At 37.4% G+C, this 25,348-nt stretch overlaps 1 protein-coding gene across 2 annotated transcripts in view; it reads left to right on the plus strand.

The window, feature by feature from the left end:
• The window catches only part of LOC129749929 (uncharacterized), a 62,444-nt gene that overhangs the window by 22,912 nt on the left and 14,184 nt on the right, over positions 1 to 25,348 (plus strand). The window contains exon 1 of one of the 2 annotated variants that reach the window (XM_055745060.1): positions 16,634 to 17,391. The exons of the other annotated variant lie outside the window; for it this stretch is intronic. The gene's annotated coding sequence lies outside the window, so the exon portion shown is untranslated. Of the gene's footprint in view, positions 1 to 16,633; positions 17,392 to 25,348 lie in introns of those variants that run through there. 2 annotated transcript variants of the gene reach the window in all.

The following is a 25,348-nucleotide window of genomic DNA, read 5'->3' on the forward strand; positions in this document are numbered from 1 at the left end:
GTGAAAAAAATGTCAAAACATCTTTTTCAGCGATAAAGTTTTCTGTTGAACAAAAATTATTTATAGTCAAAAAACTAAGCTTCAGAGAGTTTTGCAACCAAAAAAATGGGGTTAAATTATGAAAACAGGAAAAGGGAATCAAGCAATCCAACTTTCCCCGACAGTTTCGCTTGGACTACTTCCTCTTACCATCATGTGAATATATTCTACAATCAAACATTTGAAGAAAAAAAAAAAGATTTTGCAATCTGACACAACAAAAATGGTTAAAATCGTTTATTATTTGACTAAATGGCTGTAGAGAATAGAACTGAGCAAATAGATACAGTTGAACGCTTTACTATGAAGTTAGAAACGAAGTAAACATTAAAACATTTCTTGTTGGCAACTTGTTTACCCAAGTTTAAATTTAAAGTTTATTTCAATTAGAAAAATAGTTGAAAATTCTGTAGCGTGCAAGCGTTACACAAACACAAACATGAACTGGAAAAATCGTTAGCGTGCAAGGGTCACACACGCTAACTTTTGGCTACCCCTTAACGAATACTTTTGACCCGTTATTCGATAAGACTGGGAGAACTCCTTTTTACGGATAAAGTCACTTTACCCTTTAAGGGGTACTCAGCATGATAACGCTTGTAGCGGATGAAAATTACCCCTTATTTGAAAAGCTTGCGTTTGGTGGAGGTTTGTGTATTAGCTAAAAGCAATTTCGTTCGCAGGGAAAAAATCAAACCAAATGAATAATATTTTATTTTGTTTATTCAAATACCGATAATTGAAGACTATAATTTTAATTAATCTTGATGACAGTCAATTTTTTCTATTAATAACTTGTTGGCACCGGATTGTTTTTTTTGTGTTGGGTTGTGTGTATGTTGATGTTTTTCAGGGGCTTTTTAGGCCGATACTGCTGTTCCTCCATCGTGTGTAATGTCCCTAAAATAAGATGAGAGATGATTAAAGACAAAATTTGAAATAAAAAACAAAAATCAATAAACTTACCGAAAACTTTCTTAACCACGTCAATTCATGTTGAATCCATTTTTTTCATTTGAATTTGACCGGTCCTCCATTGCGGCGTGCTTATGTTATGCTTGAAATGAAAATGAAATAAGCAAAATATTTAAGAAATATGAATTTGTAATTCAAAAAAATCTTACCACAATCTTTCTGCAAAAACAGTTCGATGGAAAAAGTAACGTATCAAATGACAAGTTCCAAAGTTACCCTTTTTGAAGCGTTCGCTACTTGTTCGAAATAAAGGGTAATATTGATCCGTTATAATGACCCTTTATTTGACAGATAATGGAGCTTCTCAATAACGGGTCAATTTTACGCCTTTAAAGGGTAGCCAAAAGTTAGCGTGCATGAAACGTTTAAAAAAAAGAAGAAAAAATGATTATTCTGTTGATTAATTTTGGAACGGAAAGACGTTCGGTTTTTTCGGAACGATTATTCTCGGTGAAGTTTTGGTGGTGTTTCTTCGAAAGTGACATCGCGGGTTACGACAATGGCGCAGTGCAAGCTCCTGTTTGGTAAGTGAAGAGATTTAGTTTACTTTTATCAAAATCTGGATGGACGAAAAATATTACGCCAATAAGGTTGGCTAGGTGAATTTGAAATCGGCTGTGGCAAATGGTGCGCCGTATTACGATGCTACTATTAAGGCGTGGCAAAACTCAGCGTCGAGTGCTAGTCTCGAAAGTGAACTAAAAGAATAATTGTTTGGTCGAGTGATAGTCTCGAAAGGTACAATTGAATTATGAAAAAAAAAAAATGAAACCAGAGTGCAAGTCTCTGAGATCTGATCATGAAAAGTCAACGTCGAGTGCTAGTCTCGAACGCAAAATTTATTTTGAAATCCTTGTTTGGGTCGGGTGATAGTCTCGACCTAATTACGAAATATATTTGAAGAAAACGAATCCAGAGTGCTAGTCTCTGTGATCAGTTATATGAATGATGATGTTACGACAATGGCATGCATTTCAAATCGAGTGTTCCGGTCGGTCGAACTTTTTGACGCCTTAGTTCTCTGTGGCCTTAGTAACAGTGATGAGTATGATCCAATCATCCCTTGGTATTGATTTTTTAAGTCCATACTGGCTATCGACAATTTTGAGGGACAACACACTAGCGTAAAAAAAAATAATCACGGATAAGACTTTAATTAGAGATGAACTGATTTAACACTGGATACCGTTTTCATCAACTCGAGATTCGTGTCTTAGCTATAAAAGTTACTTCTTAACTTTCAAAACACGCAGAAAATATTTCAAAATTACATTTTCGGCATAGTAATTTAAACCTTTTTGATCTTTTCTGCGTGTAATTATGTATGTTGCTATGGTGTACAATTTATTTGGTTTTCTCTTGATGGAAAAAAGTGACCCGATTGTTCAAATATGATAACTATAATAAAATAACTCTGATTTCATAATATGAGTTTAAATTTTAAAAAGTGTCATGAAAAAATATTAATAAGGGTTGATTTGAAGATTTTCTCAAAACCTTATTCTAAATTATTCGCAGCTCATTGGGTAAATTAAGCGTTCTGTGGAACCATACCAACAATAACCTAATTATGGACAGTTTGCAACCAACAATAAGCTAATTATGGACAGTTTGCAAGTTTTCTGTGAAGAATATGTTTTGTTCAACATCTGCAGTTTTCATCTGATTATGCATTTTTGCAATTTTCGAAACTGAATACATCTTTCTTCGATATGAAATTGAATGGAAAGATGTTTACAATTTCAAAGTAAAATATGAACCATTGATGGTTCTTATGCTATCATAAAGATATCTTTTTATATGTTTATCAACCAGGTGGTAAATCTTGTTTACGGATCGCATTCCAAGGCACGGCAAGCCACCGCGTCCCCCCAGTTTGCTACTCTGGGTCCAAGGGTGCAATTGGTGACTTATGATACTATATACCCCTACGCCATAAAGCCATAATTCCCATCGGGACCTGTAACAAAGGGGGAGGGGGGGGGACCATCAGGTATCAGAATGGGAGTAGGCTTAATAGCGGCAATACTCGTTTATACGTAGTAACCCAGCATATATACCCTGCTCCTTGTTACGATTCAAGACTAAGGACCTCTCCTCTGGCGACTCGCGGTCCGGCCTTTACTCGTAACTCGAGACCCGCTTAGTTTTCACGAATATCGCGCGCTCCGCCTCTGTTCGAGACCACTGCAAGAGACCAATGACCTCTCCTCTGACGACTCGAGAGCTTGGCTCCGCTTGGCTTGGCGAGAGGCCCTCTCCTCTTTGCCCGTCCGTGTGCCAATCGAGAGCAGCTTATCCTGGAGACGCACCTTTCAAAGCACGGCTTTACGAAACTACTCGGATGATTCCCGGTTCGATTGACTCACCCACCGATAACGTGAGACTTTTTTACCCGAGAGTATTCCGCAGCGTGAATACTCTTCCCCCAACGAGTTCGACTGTGAAGGGGGTAAAATCTTATCCCGAAGCTTCCGTCGTTCTTAGCGCGTTCTACTCGGATACTCCCCGGCGGTGGAAATATCCTACACAACGTTCTCGGCATACGCAGAAGGTAGAGTCTTATCTTTGTATGCTTTACTGCTACGATCGGACGTACACTACTCGAAGGCCTCCCGCCAAAAAGGCATTCTTCTTTGACCGTGATCCGGTCTTCCTCCATTTTTTGGCTGGCAACTTTAGGGCTTTTTGCTCACCGTGTGTCGGATCGAGAGCAGCTTATCCTAGACTCATGCCTGTCACAGCACACGTACGGATCTTTTACGATTGCGACTCAGATGAATCCCGACGGTGATGTCATCCTTCCGGCTCGAGTGGCTCATCCGACGGTGACGTGAGACCACTCTTTCCGAGAATACTCCGCGGCGTGAATACTCTTCTCCCCACGAGTTCGACTGCGGGGAAGGTCACGTCTTATCCCCGCAGCGTCCGTCGCAGAGGGCACGATCCACTCGGATTTTCCGCGACGGTAACGATGGAGATATCTTACACACGTACGTGACGTATTAGGCAGCTCGGCGAACGCAGAAGGTAATGTCTTATCATTGTATGCTCGACTGCTAGGTTCGGACGCAAAATACTCAGATGCTAACCGACGAACGAGTCACCCTACACTGGTCGCGGGCTGGTGCTGGTTCCAACTCCTCTGTAGGGCAGTCATGATTCGGGTGAACCCATCGCTGACCACGCGCAAAGTATTGGCATCCTCATACATCCTCCGCACGATGTTGTCGGCTGTCGTGTCTGGTCCGCAGGCGGCAAGCATGTTAGTGCGTACCCCTTCGAACCTCGGACAGTACAACACGACGTGCTCTGGTGTCTCAACTGTGTCACCGCAGGTTGGGAGAAATGGCGAGGCCACGTGTCCAAACCGATGGTGGTACTGCATGAAGCATCCGTGACCAGTCACTGCGTCATGCAGAAATCCGAGCTTCCAAGGACACCGTTCGGTATGCGCTGATGACTCGCAGGTTTATCAGTTGCTGCACGTTGCAGAGCTTTTGCAGATTACACTGCCAGCTCAAGGCTGCCGCTCCGTACCGCATAATAGACGAGGTCACACTCGCCAGGACCCTCCTTCTGCTGCAGCGGATCGCTGAGTTGTTCGACATGGCCCTCGTGAGGGCTGCTGTCGCCATTGCTGCTCTTTTGCAGGCGTAGTCGATGTGGGCCGTAAAGCCGGTCGTCGATCATCACTCACCCAGGAACTTAATCGCACGCTTGGATTCGATTGCGCACGTTCCAGCTGCAATCGTCCCTGATTGTTCTGAAATCAGGCTGATGATCAGCACCATCTCGGTCTTGTGGTGAGCCAGACACAAGCTCTTGGAGCGCATCTTACAAGCAAACGATTTGTGCCCGTCCACACTTAAGTGCTGCATTTGCTGCCGCAACCGGAAGTTTTACGAACGCCACCTGTGTTCCGGCTTTGGGTGGACCTCCCCGCATCCTGACCGAAATCTGGTCCGATTTAAACAGATCTTTCAGCGCATCTTGACATCTACATCCGTGGCTATCTCGTCGAGATTCTTGATCCTAACCGTAACCATGGTGCTCAGGGCACGGATTTCCGCCGTCTCACCAACTATCTCCTGGGTGAGCTCGCTATAACCCGCGCTTATGACGGTTAAGCCACGTCGGAGCCCAAGGATCATCTCGCTGAGCGTGCCCAGCCCGTCTGTCCAGCGTGTCCAGCAGCGTCTCCTCACGCCCCCTCTTAGGCCCACCAGCCTATCCTATCCTATACCTTCAGGTGCCTTTACCACCAACCCCTCCCCCTTGTCCCTGAACCGGTTGGGTTTGGGCTTGGACTTGGGTTTGGCTTTGGCTGTGGCGTTTTTCCTTTTGCGCTCAACTGTCTGCCACTCAGTTGGCGCTTCGGGAACTTGGCCTCCCTCCTTTACCTCCTTTATCACCCGGATCTTGCCGAACCTTAGGATCGCTTTTTGGGGCTCTAGGTCTCGTCTACCTTGGAGAACCTCTTTTTATTTTGCCGTTTCCGGCAAACTCCGCTTCGCCGTTGCTCTGTACAAATAAGGCCTTGACCTTAAGGCCTAATCGTTTCCGCACGCAGAAGAGTAACCACTTCCTCTTCCCGCGTCTCTTCCTCTTACTGTCCGATACAGTGAGCAGGCTCACCACCGCTCGGTTCGCCGCCTTGACGAACATCGCAATCACGTTGGCGAGTTCTTCACGGACCTCGTTGCGGATGTTAGACTTCTTTCTAACACATTCCTGCATGCCCGCCATTGCCACCGCTAGTTCAGCCTCATGGCCTCTTTCCTTCGAAATAGTATAACTTCTTAAATCCGTAACTTTTTTCTCCCATAGTAGAGTTTCTTGACCTCATAGTAACTTTTTCTTGTCGCGTCAAGATCTTTCGAACCGTATATTGCTCAGCCGTGTAAATCCGAAAATAAACTTGCACATTCGTAAATCAGCGATATTCGGAACCGATATTACGAAATAAACGTCATTTTCACGGCGTGATACCTACCCCATGAAGACTTTTTTTTTGTTTCGATTATAGTCGTTTCACCATCTTTATGGCATTCGCGACTTTATCAACGTTGCAGTTGGCGGATAGTTATTGAGGAACTTATCCGGTACAACAACTTTGTTCGATGTTTGCTCTTGGGCTCGAACTCGCGGACATCGGCTCAGGAGACAACTGACTTGCCAATTGAGCTATATCACAAGCCCCAACACACCATGAAGACGAAAAACAAATTCGGTTAATTAGAAGAAAAAGTGTTGAAAAAAGGACATTCGTATTGAAAAGTGTCCTTCGACCATTCCATTCTTGATCAAATTGGAATAAGTGTATGTGCCAAATTTGGTGACAAATGATTCCAACGTTAAAAAACCATTCCCATATATACATACATATAATAGAAAAGATCTATGTTAAAAATTTATTACATCCTTACGAAAAATACTTTTTTTTATAAAAAGGCTCATTCGTTTTTCCAGAAGTAGAATCCTTGCCAATTCAGTTAAGCCTTCCAATTGAGGACCAAGAGTGAAAAAGGAAAAACAATCACAATTCTCTGTGGCGGTAACGACTATGCCCATAATTTTTCATCTTATGATTATTACTATGACTTTAACGGCAAATCATCAAGATGCATCACGTCGTTATAAGCTGCCCGTTACCGGTCTGTTGAGTCTTCATTCCAATAGGTATGTTGATGTTTATTTTTTCCTTTTTTCTTTAATGCCGATGACGATGGCTGCAGTAAATGATGATTGTTTCAGTTGTTGGTTAACATCATCAAACGACAAAAACAACAGCAACATGAACAACACAACAAGGCCGCTAGCTTATCTTGCCCCTATGAATCCGGAGAGCATCACTTGCTGAAAGATTTGCAACTATTCATGGCGATTGTGGTCCGGTTTCTGGCCAACTCTCTACTAGATCATAGAAGAGCTATGTCGTGCTGGTTGTAACACAGCATCCCAAACAACATCTCGACGGCAGAAAACAATCTCCGCAACATGCATCGAATTGCATTGCACCGGGCTGGAGGAATTGCACAGACACCCATACAAACGGATACGCACTGCGCGGCCTTTCTTTCGGTCAATTGCAGCTTTTCGCAGGTTTGCAATATCTAATCTAATATCGCGTCTTCGTCGTCGTCGTCCTCTTCCTGAACAACAACAAACTCGAGAAGAAAGAAGTGAAGATACAGGTGAAGAAGGAAAAATATTACAAACGCACTTTCTCCCTTCCCACCCTCTGTTTCTTGGGCCAGTCCTCTTGCAGCGACATTCACGCGACTCCCGGAACATGCAGGCAAGACCAAACGGAGCAGAGAGAGAGAGCGAAAAAAAACATAATACAAATCTAGATCTTATCTGCTGAGTTTGCGTTGCTGTGTCGAAATCGTCGCCCCATCGCAGTTGGCTGCTGCTGCTGCATAGTGCAGGGCGACGCAAAAATGGCGTTTAGTAACATAAGAGGTCCTTCGCTGCGTCCATACGCTCTGCCTATAGAGCTGTACACAGCATAGAAACGAAAAACAAGTGCCTCCTGCGACTGGCTGAAAATGCACTTTGCACCAAATGCAGTGCGAGAAAATTAACCCGTCCGTCGATCGATCGTCCAAGCCAGTCGAGGCGAGATGCGGTCGCGAGCTATGGTCGTAAATCCAGCGAAGCCTACTGCGCATGGGGCACGAAATTGTTTCAGCATAGCCAGCCAGCCAGCTAGCCAAGACAGGTTTCGAGAGCGATTGAACTGCGACTCTCGCGGGTCGTTTTTAATTTCATTGTAAATTTTCCGCTGTTGTTTGTCTAACAAATTCCCTAAAGGATCGATTGTTGCTGCTGCTGTTGTGTTGCAGTTACACACAGTCGACCTACTGAGAGCGCCATAATTGGAAAAAAGGTCCGTAACTGGAAACAAAACCCGAGCGGCGGCGGCGACGCGGCAATTGTTGCCCATGGTTACATACAGTCAGGTTGCCCGAGTGCCGTTAGTTTTCCTTTCTTCTTCTGCATCGTCAAGTGGGGTGAAGAAAAATTGCTTCTCAATAATGGCAAACGGTGACAGCACTCAATAATGGTGGTGGGATTTTCCAATAGCCATTCTGGAACAGCAGCAACACAGTCAAGCTTCAGGCCCTCAAAGTTTTGTTAAATTATGATTTTATGGAAACAAAGTGCAGGTTTTAATATTGACATATTATGATTTGGTTTCATAAGTGCATACACCCACAGATCAAACCCTACTCAAATCATGGCATTGTTGGGATGTGGAAAATTGTCATAAGATGCTGTGCAAATTGGCATGAAAGAAACCAAATAAAACATTTTCTCGTATCTCCATATCCCACCACAAGACAAAGCTGGATGAAAATAATCAGCGGCCAATCGTCAGACGACCAGCGAAGATGTATGTATTTATGGTGGTCACCTTGGGTGCATGGTCGTTCCGCAGTTGTGGCTAAAGGCTGTAGCAGTGTAACACCGAATTTCGGAGTTTTCCGGTTAAGACTTCTTCGCTGTGTCAATACACTTGATAAACCTAAATATTTTTTTCGGATTGTCAAATTCTTAGTTGCTTCCAAAGTGTTGTAATGCATTTATTAAACGAGGACTTTCAGCCAGAAACTTTAATCCTCATTGTTTCCATGATTTAGGGCGGGGAACAAAAATCAATTTCTTCTTTTGTCACCCCCCCTCCCCCCCCCCCCCCTTCAAAATTTCCAACATCCGGAAGAGGGAAATAAATGAAGTTTAAAGTATTTTATTGAAATTTCGGAAAATTTATTAAATATCCAAAAGATTGCATGGGCTCAAAACAAATTATGGAAGATGGGAGTCATATAAACTTTTATATCCTTTATTTTATTGAACTTTTCGATAAAAAATTACTTGACTATTTGGACCGGAACAGTAACTAGGACCCCTTACAAAAGATTCGGAACAACCGTTGAAGGAAAATGTGCTAACTGGGCTATTTTGCTAGATTAAACATTTTTTTTCGCATGGGTTTCTCGTTTTTTAAGACCACTACGTTAATAAACGTACACAACCAAGGCCGTAGGAAAGGGGGGAGGGGAGGGGAGGGGTTGGGGATTAACCCCCCTATGAGGGTCCAAAAAAAACAAGCGAAGTATTCTACTCTACACTCAAAATAAATTCTTAATCAAATTTAGATCATTGAGTAAGGTTATTTCTTTGTAACAAACTTAACTTAGAGACAATGCCAAAATCTCGAAAACTAATTCTAAGTTAAGAGTTCTGCTTCAGTTGTTCAAAATTTTCTTGTTTGTTTATTTCTTAAAATTGAATTTTAAATAGGATTATACTCATTCCAGAGGTTCTAGTTCCATATCATTAAAATCCAGTTTGGGATTTTTTATTTTCGGTTCGAATCATCATTAAAAATTGAAATCAAAATCTGTTTTGTAATCGATCAAATTTGGTTTTGCAATTAATTTAAAATTTTAATACGTGATTTTCTAAACTCACATGCGTTTACAATATTCAGATGATAATTTTCCAAATTTTCAAAAACAAATAAAATTAGAAACCATCTTATGTTTTGTTTGATTTTTCATCAAAATTTTTAAACTCAATTCCTTTATAACTAATTTTAAAAAAAATTAAATATTATTGCAAAATTCAAACATTATAAAGGTTCAAACTGGCGATCCAGAATTGATAACTTGAATAATAAATATTAATTTTTTTTTTAAATTTACAAGTCGTATGGAAGTTATAATAAAAATAATAAATTCTGATTGAAACCCAAATCATCAGAATTAAAATTATAGGTTCATGGTTGAGAGTCTTAAACAAATTCCGGACTTGGAATGGAAGTTCCGATTTGGAATCAAAATTCAGGAATAGTTATTTTATAATTCAGAATTCGCATTGAAATACGAAAACAATTTTAAAAATCAAGTTCTGAGTACAGGTGCAGAGTGAAAATTTAGATTTAATATCCTTAATGAGTTTCATATTCAAAATAAAATTATCAAAATGACTTTTTCGTTAGGGAATTCATAAAGAGATCGAATACTTATAGTTTTGATTGTTAGTTCGAATTCAAAAGTCATTTTGAAAACATAATTCAGCTAAAAATTACAAATTGAATGTAAAATTCGAGTTAGTTTTGTCATTTGATAAGGAAAATGCGGTTTTATTTTTTTTTAAGGTGATCTACAGGATTTTATTTCCCAAGTAACACAGATTCAGCCAACTAGCATTAGGAAATTTTATTATGGTTTAATTATGACATTTTTTTGTGCAGCTAGTTTTTTTGACGGTTTAATTAAGGTCATGAAAAATGTTTATACTTTTTTTTCGATCATATACTTTCAGATAGTTTTGAAAGTGCTAATAAAACTTGTAATAAACATACTGTTTTAGTTATTTTGAAAGAGTTATGAATGCTCTGATTAAACTATAAAAAAAACACAAACTTTGAAGTTTGCTCCAAGCTTTCTTTTGCATGTTCTATAATAGCACTCAGTGCATGATTATTAAACCGCCATATAACCTAGTGACAGTTTTCGATCAAGATGTCAAAACAGGACACGCTCAGGCTAGATAGCACATATTTGAATTGGAACTCCCATTTTTACACATTTTTTAAAAAGTAATGTGTGTTGGTTTTGAGTTGAAATTAAAATATTAAAATAAAATATAATAAATTATCGGAAGTTTTATGAATATCTTTACAATATGAGTATTGAGTGAAAGGGCTTAAATAGTTGGAAGAAAATTTGTTGCTTGACGCCATCATTAATCCAAGATGGCGGCTTCCGTTTTTATTTTCAAAGCTGTAAATTACTGAAAATATCATGAAACCTTCACAATATGGTAATTAGGTGAAAATGATTAAAGGTAGAAGTCGATTTTCGTTGTCTGTCGCCATCTTAAATTCCAAGATGGCGGCTACCACTCAACTTGAACATACTGTATATTACTGGAAATTGCATAAAACCCTTACAATATGGGTATAAGTTGAAAGAGATCAACCGATAGAAGTCGAATTTCGTTGTCTGACGCCATCTTAAAATCCAAGATGGCGGCTTCCGCTGCACTTTGAAATGTAGTAAATGATTTTAAATGATATGAAACCCAACGATATTGGTATTGGGTAAAAGGGATAAACGAGTAGAAGTCAAATTTCGCTATCCGACGCCATCTTGAAATCCAAGATGGCGGCTTACGATAAACTTTTAAAATGCTATAAATCATTGAATATCGCATGAAACCTCCAAAATATGGATATTTCTTAATTGGGATAAGCTATAAGAAGTTAATTTTTGCTTTCTGGCGCTATCTTGAAATCCAAGATGGGGGCTTCAGCAGAACTTAAAAATACTGTAAATTAATGAAAAATGTATGAAACCCCCAAAATATATTGTATTGGGTAATAAGGCTAAACAATAGAAGTCAAATATCTCTTTTCGCGTTTCTCTGAAATGCTGTAAGTGTTGCCCTTTCACCCAATACCCCGTATTGTGGATGTATCACTAGATTTTCAGTTATTTATAGCTTTGAAAAGAATAGCGAATGCCACCATCTTGGATTGATGATGGCGTCAGATATCAAAATTCGACTTCTCCTAGTTTAAGCCTTTCATTCAATACCCATAATATGGCGATTTCATGCGGTTTTCAGTGATTTGAATCATTTTCAAGCTCAGTGGAAGCCGCCATATTGGATTTCAAGATGGCGTTTGGTACGAAACTTCGACTTCTACTCGTTTGGTCCTTTAACCCAATACCCATACTGTGGGAGCTTCATGCTATTTTTAGTGAACATTTTCAAATTCAGTGGAAGCCATCATCTTAGATTTAGAGATGCACCTGATAGCGAAATTTTACTTTTCTAGTTAAGCCCTTTAGATAATACCCATATTGTGGGTTCCATGCGATTTTCAGTTATTCTAGCATTTTAAGGTTCAACAAAAGTCGTCATCTTGGATTTCAAGATGTCGTCTGATAGAGAAATTCCTCTTAAACTGGTTAAGCCATCATACCCAATGACCATATTGAGGGAATTCCAAGTGACTTTCAGTGATTTCAATCATTTTAATGTTCAGTGGAAGCCACCATCTTGGATTTCAAGATGACGCCTGATATCGATATTTGTATTCTACTCGTTGATCCTTTTCAATTTATATTCATATTGTGGGAGTTTCAAGCGATTTTCAGTGATTAACAGCATTTTAAAGTTCAGTGGAAGCCGCCATCTTGGATTTCAAGATGACGTCCGATAGCAAAATACGACTTCTAGTCTAGCCCTTTCACCAAATACCAATATTGTGGGTACGATTTCCAGTGATTAACAGCATTTCAAAGTTTATCGGAAGCCGCCATCTTGGATTTCAAGATGGCGTCGGAAAGAAAAAAAATCGACTTCTTCTAGTTTAGCTCTTTCACCTAATACCCGTATAGAGGTGGTTTAATGCGACTTTTTGTCATTTACAGCATTAAAAGATGAGCGTATGCCGCCATCTTGAATTTCAAGATGGCGTCTGAAAGTGAAATTCGACTTCTACTCGTTGAGCCCTTTCACCCAATACCCATATTGTTGGGGTTTCATGCGATTTAAAGTCATTTACAACAATTTAAAGTTCAGCAGAAGCCGCCATCTTGGATTTCATAATGGCGTTAGACAACGAAATTTGACTTCAACTCATGATTTATTCCACGGATCATTCACAACCAATCCCTTTTTATTAAAAAAAAAGTCTGTCCTCATTTACTGTACTAATGATTAACAACTCAGAAATGAGGAACTCATCCTAAGCGTGTAATTGGTTGGCTTGCGAGAGGAACGTCACATCGTAGCTTTTTTTGGGGTCATCATTAAACCATAATAAAACTATGAATTGACTCACGCCATGTTGGTTGCAAAATCGAAGGGCACAAAATGACGCCATGTTGATGGATTCACAATGCAAGCATTGGAAAATATTTCTTCAGGCCTTTTTATCATCAATTCCATCATGATTGACCGTCAGATTTGACGAGGCGCATTTATTTTAAGATACTATTTCATACACATTTTACCTAAAATCTTGACTGGCAGTAGAAAAGATGCTCATAATATGGTTAAAACATTGGTTTTTTAGCTATAAATTTTACCAAATCATATCTCAATAATACAATCATCATTCATCAACCATTGTGGTTGCTGGAAAAAATTAAAAATTAACTCCGAGAACTCACAGAATCTAAAAAAAAAATTTCTAACATGTTTAATAATAGCTTTTTAAAAGCTTTGGTGACCAACATTGATGACCAACAATGATATGTCTTGATGACGTTTCTAGGGTAGAGCCAAATAGCCTGATTTTGGCTTTATTAGAGTCCAGGTGATGTAATAAAATGCGCTTTAGCTTTTTATGAAGGTCAATGCTATAGTCCAAACGAAATTTTGCTGACCATAATAAAGCTAAAATTGTTACTTGGGTTGTGTGATTGATTTTCGATGAAAAATATTCTCTGTTATCATCCTGTAAACAAATTGCATTTTTGTGTATTGTTTAACATTGCAGTTGCAGTTTTTTCAAAAGCCAAATTGCAAACTTAAATCTAAAACTGGGAATTATTTTACAAGAATCAGATTTGAACAACAAAATTTTAATCTATTATTTAACTTTTGGAAATTTTATTTATTTTGAAAGGTTTCTTTACAAAAAAAACTGTTCTATGCTGAAATCAAATGAGAAGCTAAGTTCACCAGTGTTTTTTTATCCAATAAAAAGTTTTTTTTACTAGAGCGTTCCTTAAATGAATCCCTTAGCTTATCATTTCAAAGATTTAAGGATATTTTCAAAAATTTCTACTTTATACGAAAATTTGTTTATGTTTAGAAGAACTTAAAATTGAATAATGAAATAGAATTTTTTTTTTTAATTTTTATTATTCGTGAACTGATCAAGAAAAAAAAAATCGTAGAAGAAAATTGGTCATCACCCTCCCCCCATGAGTCGGTTCTTCCTACGGCCCTTTACACAACATTTGTTTAAAAACAGTGTACAGTACAACCACAGACAAACAGACAGGACACTTTGAAGAAAATTCATATGAATTTTCGCAAGAAACTACACTGCCACCTATCGTGGTATTGTGATGTTATCATAAAATGTAAACAAATAAATTTTCCATTTGTGCTTTGCAATTTGCTTGTTTGAAGCGTGATCAACACAGTTTAAATAAAAACAAGAAATCTGACAATCATTTTAAAGAAAATGGACAAAATGACCCTTATTACCGTTCAGGAGTGTCCTGGGATTAGGAAGTTTCCTGGTTGGGACCGAAGGTAAGCAGCATAGTAGATTGTTATTATTACTGCATCAATGCATCGTAATTTGAAATTTATCTCACAATTTTGTATTCCAGATAGATTAATTGGAAAATTCACGAACTGAACGGTTTACCAACATCATTTTTCGTAATCCTGTAAGAATATTTCCAAGAAAGCTCGGAGCTCGAAGACACAATAGAAACTGACGGTTAATAAATATTTATTTTGGTGGAACCAATTATAACTGTGATGCTCGTCAGCGACTAGTCCGTCGGAAGTGGAGAGTTTCCGAAACTCGAAATACATTCAGAAACGCTACGGATGTGAATCAGTGCCACAATTCAAAATTCAATTGAAAATAAAATGTTGTAGCCTCATGTAAAAGTGTATAAAATTTACCTTGTTCTTGTTTGAGATCTTTTGAAAAACCAATTTTAAAATGTTTACTAATTGACATGTTGTGATTTTTTTTAAACGGTCTGTTTATTTTATTCTTAAACAAGCCAAAAAAGCAATTTGCATGAACATAAAAAGGGCATCAGGACAGGTTAAACGTGATTCGAGTATCTCCTACGTTGTGCACAGGAAAACTAACTTCGGTAGTTCGTTCCGTTCAGGAAACAGTATAATACGGGTGATCATGATCAAGAAACAGATAATTTCTAGGTCCTAACTAAAATGCACAATATGTGTAATGCTTCCTTTAATTTTCCGTGCCAATCTCCGATAGTCCTACTCAAAATCAAATCAATTTCTTGAAGTTTTCTGAAAGAATTTATAAAAGTTATTAGAAATTGCGGATTTAAATACTGCCAATATTTTCTGCATACGAAAGAAAAAAAGTGACTTCTGATTCCTTTAAATAAATTATGCGTTTCATAATTGATCTCAGATAATTTTCCGTTCAATACAGGCTCTTTCGAGGCACCCAATACCGCCATCTGGATTCACAAAATTCTTTTTGATTCATGTCTATTTTTCAAATAGAGTTGCGTATTAAAGTGGTTTCGGATCGTCAAAGTAAACAAACAAAATCACAAGGGCTACCATGATGCAAAATTTTGAATTCTCCAAAAGTGAGGCAGAGCTATCTGGTGGCGACATTGCCTACCTTCGGAGCTTGGTGATTACAGTTTTGCGAAGAATGAAAAAAGAGTGTCCCGTCTGTTTGTCTGTGGTACAACCATGATTATAAAAGGATTTTTTTTTTATGCATTTGGCAGCTGAATCATATGTTATAAAAATTCCTACAGGGAATTTCATACATCACTCGTATCGATAGAAAATTTTGAAAACATTTGTGTTCCAACGTAAACAAAAAGCGGCTTTTGTTTTATAGCAAAAATATTCATCAAAGTGCTTTAAGTATTATTTAAATGATTTTTTTAATCTAAAAAAAGGTCCAGTGTTTGGAATGGCACTTTTCCACTATTGGAAAAAGGTTAGCTGAGAAGATTCCAATTGACCCTGGTTCTGACCATTTATCTCGATACATGTACAAAATACAATATTTTTACATCCAGCTAGTGTGAATGAGGTCCGTGTAGTTATTCTATCCCTTATCCTTTAAGAACACTGTTAATTCGTTTGACTGCAATTCAAATCAATAACGATAAATAAATAAATTTAAATTGAATTCATCCTGATATACCTAAAATTTTTTGTTTTCTCAATGTGATGATAATCGCTTTAAAACTATTTGAGTACCTATTTTTTCGTAGTTAATGTTTAGTTAACAAGCCAAATGTAGAACAGTAACCGCCTAGTAAAGGAATGACGACGTTACCTCAGCAACTGTTTTTCTGCATCTGGCGAGGTTGCTGAGTTTTCCAGGTTTTCTTACCATTAGGATTCAATGCTCTTGTGAGAGCAATTGGGTTGATTCATGGATTCCTTGAATGGTCTGGTTCTTGCTCGCTTCCCCGCATGTGGTGGAGAGCAAAGAGCGAAAAGCAAACGCATCTCACGATCGCATCGCAGCAGCAAGTGCATCATTGTCAACTGCACACAAGCATTGTGACTGTGAGGATCGGTTGTTTGTTTTCGAATTGCAACAAGCGATCGAGAGGCGCGATGGGTGGGTGAGTGGGTGGTTGTTTCGGTTTGTTGGCATCTGGCAGGAATGATCATTAGAGTACCTACTCTCTTTCTCTCACCACTTTCGGCGTGTTTGCTGCCTTGAATGGGTCTGAGAGTAAGCAAGCAAGTAAAAAATAAAAGAATAGTGGGGAAAAGGCGGTTTTTTCCTTTAATTTTCCGTCGGTTAGCGCCCGCTTTGCTTTGCGTATTGTCTGTGGGGAGCTGAGCGCTCATTCGTTTCGGTGAGTTGATCGCGTACAGATATACTTGGTGGATCGTTCGGCGTGCTCTCCAGGCGTTGATATTCGGCAAATTTGGACGCGTCGTGCCAAGTGACTTTTGCAGCATCCGTCGCACGCGATCGCGCGTTGATCTTCATTCACGGGGAATTTTCCTGTCGCTTGGGGTGAGGGGGTGGCCATCGATATGATGCGCACTTACATGTGTGTCGTGGCTCGTGAGTATCTAGTACACGTCAATGAATCATAACTAACGGTTGCACGGACGGGTGCTTTGCTGTGCTCCGATATGCTCGTTCAACTGGTCCTGGTTGAACGTTTCGATCGGGATCAGGGAGGTGCGGTGTTGTCTCATCGAATCTGCTGGTGGACGAGGCAAACCAACTACTAAACGAACCTTTTGGCGGCAGGCAGGAAGTGTCCGTTTCGGCTTCTTGATGATAGATTATGTGGTGATGTTGATGGTGCTACTTAATGCTTGATGCACTGAAGATTTGCCATGCTGCTGGTGAGATTTCCGGCGTTGAAAAGTGAAATTGAAGTAGGAAATCGGAATCGGTCGTCATGATTGAGTGATAGTCATGTCATTCGTGACCAGCACCAGAAGATACAGAAGCAATACAGTGAACGATTCGAGTGATTCAAACCTCAAAAGGATTATCAGTGACGAATGCTGAGCTAAGCACTTTGGATGCTGCGGGAGGTTGCTATCCATAGGAAGACGGTGATTCGGAATTGGTCCGGCATCCGGAAAGGAAATTGATTTTTGCCGACGGTAATTCTATGTTCGCTTAAGTATTCTCTTATCCTAATATGGGCCGCACAAGTGATGTGATACTGGCAAAAGATTGTCGGCAGTCGGGGGAAGAAAAAAAAACAGATTTATGTCGGCTAACCGGTTGAGGGAATAGCTGGAATCGTTTAAATATTTGATGCCACTCATTAGGCGTGCCAGCCGGGCCGAGTCAAGCTTCAGCTCGATGATGAATGGAGAATGCAAGCTTATGATCGATGTGTTTCGTTTGATCGCCGTTTGGTGACTGAGTAGGAAAAAAAAGTTGATTTCTGGTGCACAGGTGGAATTTTTAACTGAATTTAAGGTGATATCTTTTGCCGCCGCAGGTTAACAGGGTACAAATTGTATTCGAAGATTATTTTTGGAACAATGAATTACAAATGAGTGCATTTAGTTCTTTTAAAAACTATTCAGAACGAAGTTTTTGTTTAATACTAGCTGATTCCGTACGAACTTTTTTTCGCTTCAAACTTTAATTTTTGGGTTTTTGTAAGATAATTGGAACGCATGTTCACGAAAAAAAATTCTTAAAATATAAAACAGTATTTAAAAGCGACTTATTTTCTGAGAATAGTTAATATAGGTAACCCCTTTCGCCGATTCCTGACCCTAAATTTGATACCTGGAATCGATTGTTCATCGCTCAAAACACTCATGGGCTAATTTTCATTCTCCTGTAGTTTAGGATGACATTGCTATGGGTGCACAAGAACTCGAACTAAACCCGTGAATTCAGGACAGTGTTTATATTTCGAAACTCCCGCAAATTACAGGAGAAACCCGTTTCGATCCTACAGGCTCGTTTGACAGTTGTTTTCCTGAGCGGTTTTTCTGTCCTGAAATTTCAGCTGTTGAAAATACAGACAAAAAATTGTTCCGACCACAGGTTAAGTATGTAGCAACCATTCGTGACGTGGAATTTGTTCCACTGATAAGCTGAGGAGAAAATATTTGATCGCCCAGAGCTCCTGGCGTCAACTAGCTCATTCCCGAAAGCTTCCTTCCAGTTAATCTTAATTTATGTTTCAATGTATCGGATCAATTCCATTTTTTTAAGAAGAGTGTTTAGAATATTTGTAAATTTTATCCAAAGGAGAAAATTGAAAAAAAAAACCAGATGAACTAAAAACAATCTCTAATAAAATGCCTAGTTTAAATCGTTTACCAGAAGTTCCTTTTTTAAAGAACTGCGATTTTTTTTTCTTAATAAGATTAACGATATTTTCGCTTTAAAAACCTTCAAATCTATGACTTTTATACATTTGCTAAAGGAAATTCATAAAAGAAAAATAAATTTTAATTTCAATTCCATCATGAAATAATTTTTTAAATTTTACTATCTTCATGATTGGAATCATTTTTTAAATATGAAAAGTTGATTTTCGTTTGTAGGTATGTTTCACATTTGAAAGTTCAATGAATCTAGTACATTTCAATTATCGGGACCTTTTTTCACTCGCAAGAAAACAAAACACAAATTGAGCACCATAGCAACTCATATTTTTGTACGCAGAAAAATTGAAGCAGGCTGAAAATGCTTGGTAGGTAATGAAATTTCTATCTTTGTATTTTTCTACGTATCATTAAACCATGTGAAGTAATTTTTGGATGTTTGAGTTTGAGGAGAAGCAGGGTATATGCGCCCATTGAGAAGAATACTGATGTTATTTAATATTTCAACAAGTATGTGTTTAAAAATTCTGGCATTTCGCAGCTTGAAACGACTCTCAGGGGGCGCTGTGATCAAAAAGTCGATATTATGGATTTAAACGCCAAAGCACATAGTACTTTTCCAAAACAAAAGGAATATTCCAATATTTCGGTTTTAAATGGAAAATAAATCAATATTAATTTATATAATAAGGTAAGAAAAAGTCAACTTCACAATCTTTCATACTTTTAAAACCCGGCTATTATTAAATATATGTTATTTTTAAGGTTGCGGAAAAACTGTGTTGCTCCTGTAGTATCCTTAAGGTGTCTCTAATTATGAGAGACACTGTATGATTGTCTGCTGATAACATCGCATTGATTGCGATCCGAAACTGAACAAGAGAAAAGAATAAAATAGACTAGCAGTCTTATCGAAGCCGTGAGCAATTACGGAGTCAATCCTAAAAGCGCGTTTTATTATATATCGGAAGTTCTTATAACTAATTGTTTGATAGTAAAGATTTTACAGCTCCAAAGTGCGACAGCGAGGAAAGCCTACTCTGATTCATAATCGTTTATAAGTTTTAAAAAAATTAACATTTTTTGAAAGCATTTGAGATTCGCGCCTAATCTCGAGGAAATATTGATGCACAAAAATGAAATGCAACAACAACAAGCATTTGGATTACAAGCGCAAATAAAGTTTGCGTGTTTGGACAAAAGCAGGAAAAAAGCAAGAAAAAAGCTTGTTCCCCGTTATCCGAAAGGTAATGGACGAAATTTGAGAAAGTGCATTAAATTATCATTGATTTGGATATCACTTTCGATCTGGAATTACAAAAGCAATTAAGGCTATGATCATTTAGTATCCGGGCAGTTACAAACGTGTGTATTTTAAAATCTATTCATTTGATCGATAAACTTTCTATGGAGGAAATGAAGGTGTTAGTATGACATTTAAACTAAAAATATATTTAAAAAAGATCAATGATTTCAAGAAATCTCTTCATAAAATCTCTTTTTTATCTTTGCACACTTTTTCCAGTCATGTATTGATTTATTTTTTTTAACCATCGAAGCAAAACCTTTGCAAAATCATGATATTTTACACAAACTCCACTGGAAAAACTAATTGAAATCTGGTAAGAATCTTTTCATGAGTAGGCATCTTGAAGAATTTGATCTCTTAAATCCGGTTTTAACATAAATTTTTTTGTCCATCAGAACACATCTGTCATATTGCGTAAAAATCAGATGCACAGATTGGGACCTTTGGAACTGATCATTATTAGTTATTTACTTGGTGCCTACTAGTCAGGCAACACTTTTTGCCTGCCGGAAATGGATTTTTTGCATTATTTAAGGATTCTGCATTCAGTTATTCCCATATAACCATAGACTTTTTGCCATATTTAAGATCAAGGGTTGCATGCGATGGTTGGTTTGAACTTCGTGTGGATCCTAAAGTGGCTCCTTATACTTCTTAACCATTTGGTTCGAAAAAAAAAATCAGAAAAAATCAATAGTTCATGAGCTTTCAAGTCAACAATGAAGAATTTTCGAGGCGCAAAATGCGTAAAAGGAGCAAATTTGTGCAAAATTATTTTTACTATGTCTTTTTGCATCGTAAATATCTCAAACACACGTTAACTTAAAAATCTATCAAAAATAGGCAAGATAGTCCTTATCATAACCAACATAATGCTGCTAAAGTTTTACATATCCAAGCTCTATTAACGTAGCTATCACCGAAATAAAGTGCCCGGAAATGATCATAGCCTTAGTTTTAATTTAATCGAAAAAGTGTTCAAATAATTATAAAAAAATTCGAGTTTTGCACCAGATGTACATTGAAACAAGAAGAATCTTTAAATATTCTTAACTCAAAATTGATTATTTTTGACTTGCACCCCTCTGATCCTGAGGGCCTCAACTGATTTCTTACCTGGCTAAGTTTTATTAAACTGACTAACGCGATCAAAAATGGTGCCGGTTTGAAAATGAGGTTCATTTTAGCCCATCCGACGATTTCATTATTTTTTGGACGGATGTTTGTATGCAAAACATCGTAGTCAATGTTTTCTTGGTTTTTTCTTTCACAAAATCAAAAGCACTATCAATATACAACATTCTTTGTGATAAATTTTGATTTTATGAAAGAAAAAACCAAGAATACATAGATCACGATGTTTTCCAAACAAACATCCGTCCAAAAAAGAATGAAATCGTCTGTTCGAGCTTGAGCTTAGCTTGAGCTTAGATAAACCGTACATTTCAGTAGTTGCTACTCCGTGATTAACAAGAACCATCAAAATTGTACATAGATCCAAATAAATGGGGCTTGGGATTAGCTTACCATTTTCTGTGTACACGTTCCGAAGGTTCCTTATCTTATATGGTCAATAACGGCGCCGGCCACGTCCTTATGGTTCATCGGGGAAAGGAAGGATAGTTAGTTCGACTTCCGTTGCTACTAGAGACCGAATACACCTCTAAATCTCCACGGTCGTCACAGGAAGGGTGGTTTGTTAGTGGGGAAGGTAAATAAGATCTGGATTCCCTTTGGGAAGGGATGTGATCAAAGCAAAGTTAAATATAGAAGAATCGTGTGTTCGAACGGTTTCTAAACTCAGAAATATGAGCTTAGAATTGAAATCAGTTTCAGAGCCCACAATCATGAATCCATAAATATAATTCGGATGTTTTGGGTCTCAATGAATATTCTTTTTTGATATAAGGAATTTCTAATCCGATTTGCAAATTTAATTAAAAATAAAATTTTGAACGATGAATCTATATCGCTTTTTTAAGCTTGATTTTGTTTGAATTTTGCATTTTAATGAAGTTTATGAACTTCGAATATGATTTTTTATTTGAAATTCGTTTATTTGGAACATCGAATCTGAATATGAAACAAAAACTCATAATGATTTCAAAGTTTTTTTTTTGATATTCGGAATTTTTTTTATATAAATGTAAAAAAATGCGTATGAGTTTCAAAAATATTGAATCAAATTTTAAACCCTAATTTAAACGACGATTGCATAAACAGCTTTTCATTTCCATTTTTAATCATAATTTGAATCGAAAATTCTAAACTGAATACATTATCCTAACTAAATATTAAAACACAAACACAAATCGAAAACGCTAACTGAAGAAGATAGTAAGTTGCTATCGAATTTCCGGTATCTGAATTTTTCTTTTACCGTGGTCGAATGAATGGGAATCTTCCGATTGCTTTGATTCACTTTATGAAACCAATAAGTCTCAAAAGTCTTACATGAGTAAAAAAACCTATTGCTTAAAAAACGTCACCTCGTTAACCATTTTCAACCTTTTGAAGATTTGGATTAGTTGTTTCAATTTCGGAGACATTGCGTTGATGAAAAACTAACTGGCGTCAATGGTTAAGATCTTATCTTTTTCAGCAAACTTTGCAGAATATCGCAATTCGTTTTGAATTATGGTTCAAAGTTATAAGAAATATATTTTTAGTTTATATAGTGCTTCGAAATTCTCTAACTCTAAAGAACGGCAGAAAAAAATTAAAACCTCCTCTAACTTTTTTCGCAAAAATCAAAACTACTAAATAACGGTCTTCAAGAAAGTTCATTCTTGATTCAAAATTGTCAACTTGAACTTCTTTGTATTATACTTATATTCTATAGTATTGTTTTATTTCCTCCCGTCGAAGTGACGGGTTTCCGTATAAATAGGTTTTATCCGGGTTTGCCCGGATATTAAATTTAAAAAAATCGGAAAAAGTCCGGTCTGACCCGGTTGTTCGCATTTCATTGGAAAACTCGAATTTTGCCTGGGTTTATTCTCATTCTCAAATCAAACTTAAAAAAACAAATTGTGATGAAAACAATTTTATATTTATGCACATTTTTTTCAAGTTTTTTTTTATATTTTTGATGAGTAACTTAAGATAAAATATCCCGGATTTGTACGGCCCGAATACGTGTGGAAAAAAAATCTGGCATCCTAAAAAGGTATAGCTTAAAAGTTCGTATAGTAATGTATAGTAAATATCTGGTCGCTCAACGCAGGCTCTATGAGCCTATTAAGAAGAATGCTGATGTTGTAAAATATTTCAACAAATATGTGAACAAGAACAGACAAACAAATATGTAAACATGAGCAGACAAATAATTGGAGTAATTTTATGTTGAAATCGCTTTCCGTTTATGAGAAAACGATTTTATAATAAAAGTTGTCGTGCGGGCTAACGAGCATTTTGATGATTTTAGCAAAACTTCTGTTTCTCTGACAATATTTTCGAAAAATTTCATTTAAAATAAACAAGAAACAGATCTCTTTCAAACGACAAAGCTGTAATTTTAAGGAATTTTTTCTCTAATTTTATGGACAACACAATATTTAGGGTTGTCATATTATGGAATGAGCTCACTCATAAGAAAATCTCAATCAAATCTGTTTTGAAATCTTCAAATCTTCTTGTGCTTAAATGTTGATTAACGCTTACATTCAAAGTGGAAATGGAAAACATTGGTAAAATTTCTCTTCTTTACCTCTTATTCCACCTCCTCATCATTATCTACTCTAAAACTGAAATTTGGTGTATTTTTTTTTTATCCAACTGAATTTGAAATCAAATAAAGACAAGTTTTTGTTTTTAGCTCATGTACGCATAATTTTTAAATGTGAAAATGTTTTAGCAAAAAGTATCAAAACCTTCAACGATCTGTTAGTAAATTTTGCTCTTTTATGTATTGTGAGTCTTCTTGGTAGAAAAATTCTACTGAATCAAAGCAATCGAAAGATTCCCTTCAATTCTCAAGGGACCTCAAGGGAAGTTTTCGATTCATTTTGGTGGTTTTTTATGTGTGTACCATTATATGTGAAGTTTTCGATTGCTTTGATTGAAAAAAATAACTTTGTAGTTTCACAAAAATTCTTTCATGCTTCATGTTAAAAGCGTGTTTTTCTCAAAATGTAGATAAATATGTTAATTTGAAGGTTTTACTTTCCCCTACCGACTTTTTCGTCCTTGGGCTCTTAAGTGTTAAATAGTGAATACTTGAGTTAGCAGCGGGAGCATTGAAAACTAAACTTAACTAAACTAGTAATTGGAGAAAGGTATACAATAAAGGTATTTTTCCGCAATTTTCTTTTTTATTAATTGACCTTTTGCAATGAGGAATGATCTTGTTCAGCTGAATTCGGTTTGAAACTTTCTTAAGTAGATACCGTATATGTAGGTTTTCTTAAAAATCCAATTCTTATTACAACCTTATGAAATTTTTTGGAATGATACTTTGCTAAAGAAAGGGTTTAACTATTACAGACCTCTTAAAGTTTCATTAATTGTGTAAAAAAAGATGAAAAATCGCATCCATTTTTTAATAACTTTGAATCTTAGAATGCTGTGATAAGACTATGGAAATGTGAATCCTGCTGTACTGTAAGAGCACCTGTATCCGTGGTCTATTTTTGGGTCTAGTTTATACAAGAATTGGACCAATGAAATTGGATCCAATCCAGTGAAAAAACTGGCAACCCCACTTGTGTTCCATTATCTGTCAAACGGTTTGGAACTCCGTCAAATTGGATCCGAATTTCATCAGTTTTAGATCAATTCTCCAACCAGTTCTAAAATAGTTGAGTTGATACTGATATAATGGACGGTTGCTTTAGTCCAGATTTGGGTCTAAACCTAAACCGGCTGTTTGGGCCAAGAATACAGGTGGTGGTAACCAACGTGATCGCAGTAACTCATGGAATCCTCTAGCAATGATGTGTGAATCCCATTTTAAATATTTTTAATGAAAATTCAGTTCCCAATTTCGGTTCTCCGACCCAGCGAAAAGTTGATCTCGGTCATCTAATCCCATAATGCGCCGCGTCTCTCGAATTAGCACTTAATCATGCTGATATATGTCCGAACATGTTCCATTCCGACGCTGGCGCTTTGTCTTGTTTCTTTTGTCATGGTCTTTTCAGATCTTCCACTGCTGGCTGCCTCCTGTCTTCTTCTGCCAACAGAAACATATTTAAAATGTCAAACAAACACTTTGCAAGCGGTAACAGTTACAATAACAATAACAAATATTCGCCGACTGCCGAAAGCCTTAGGTGGGTAGGTTGAACAAATGCCCCGATGGGACACGACAGAAGACGCCAACGCACAGAGGGCGTGTCGATTGTCTCCAGATGATCATCAAGTTTTGAAAAAAGGCACGAAAGTCATTTAACAAACTGTCTAAATATCTTTCTTTCTATTCGGTTGATCTAAAATTTCTTAACAGGCTCTCCA

Source organism: Uranotaenia lowii, chromosome 2 (assembly GCF_029784155.1).
Source record: "Uranotaenia lowii strain MFRU-FL chromosome 2, ASM2978415v1, whole genome shotgun sequence".
Taxonomy (NCBI): Eukaryota; Metazoa; Arthropoda; class Insecta; order Diptera; family Culicidae; genus Uranotaenia; species Uranotaenia lowii.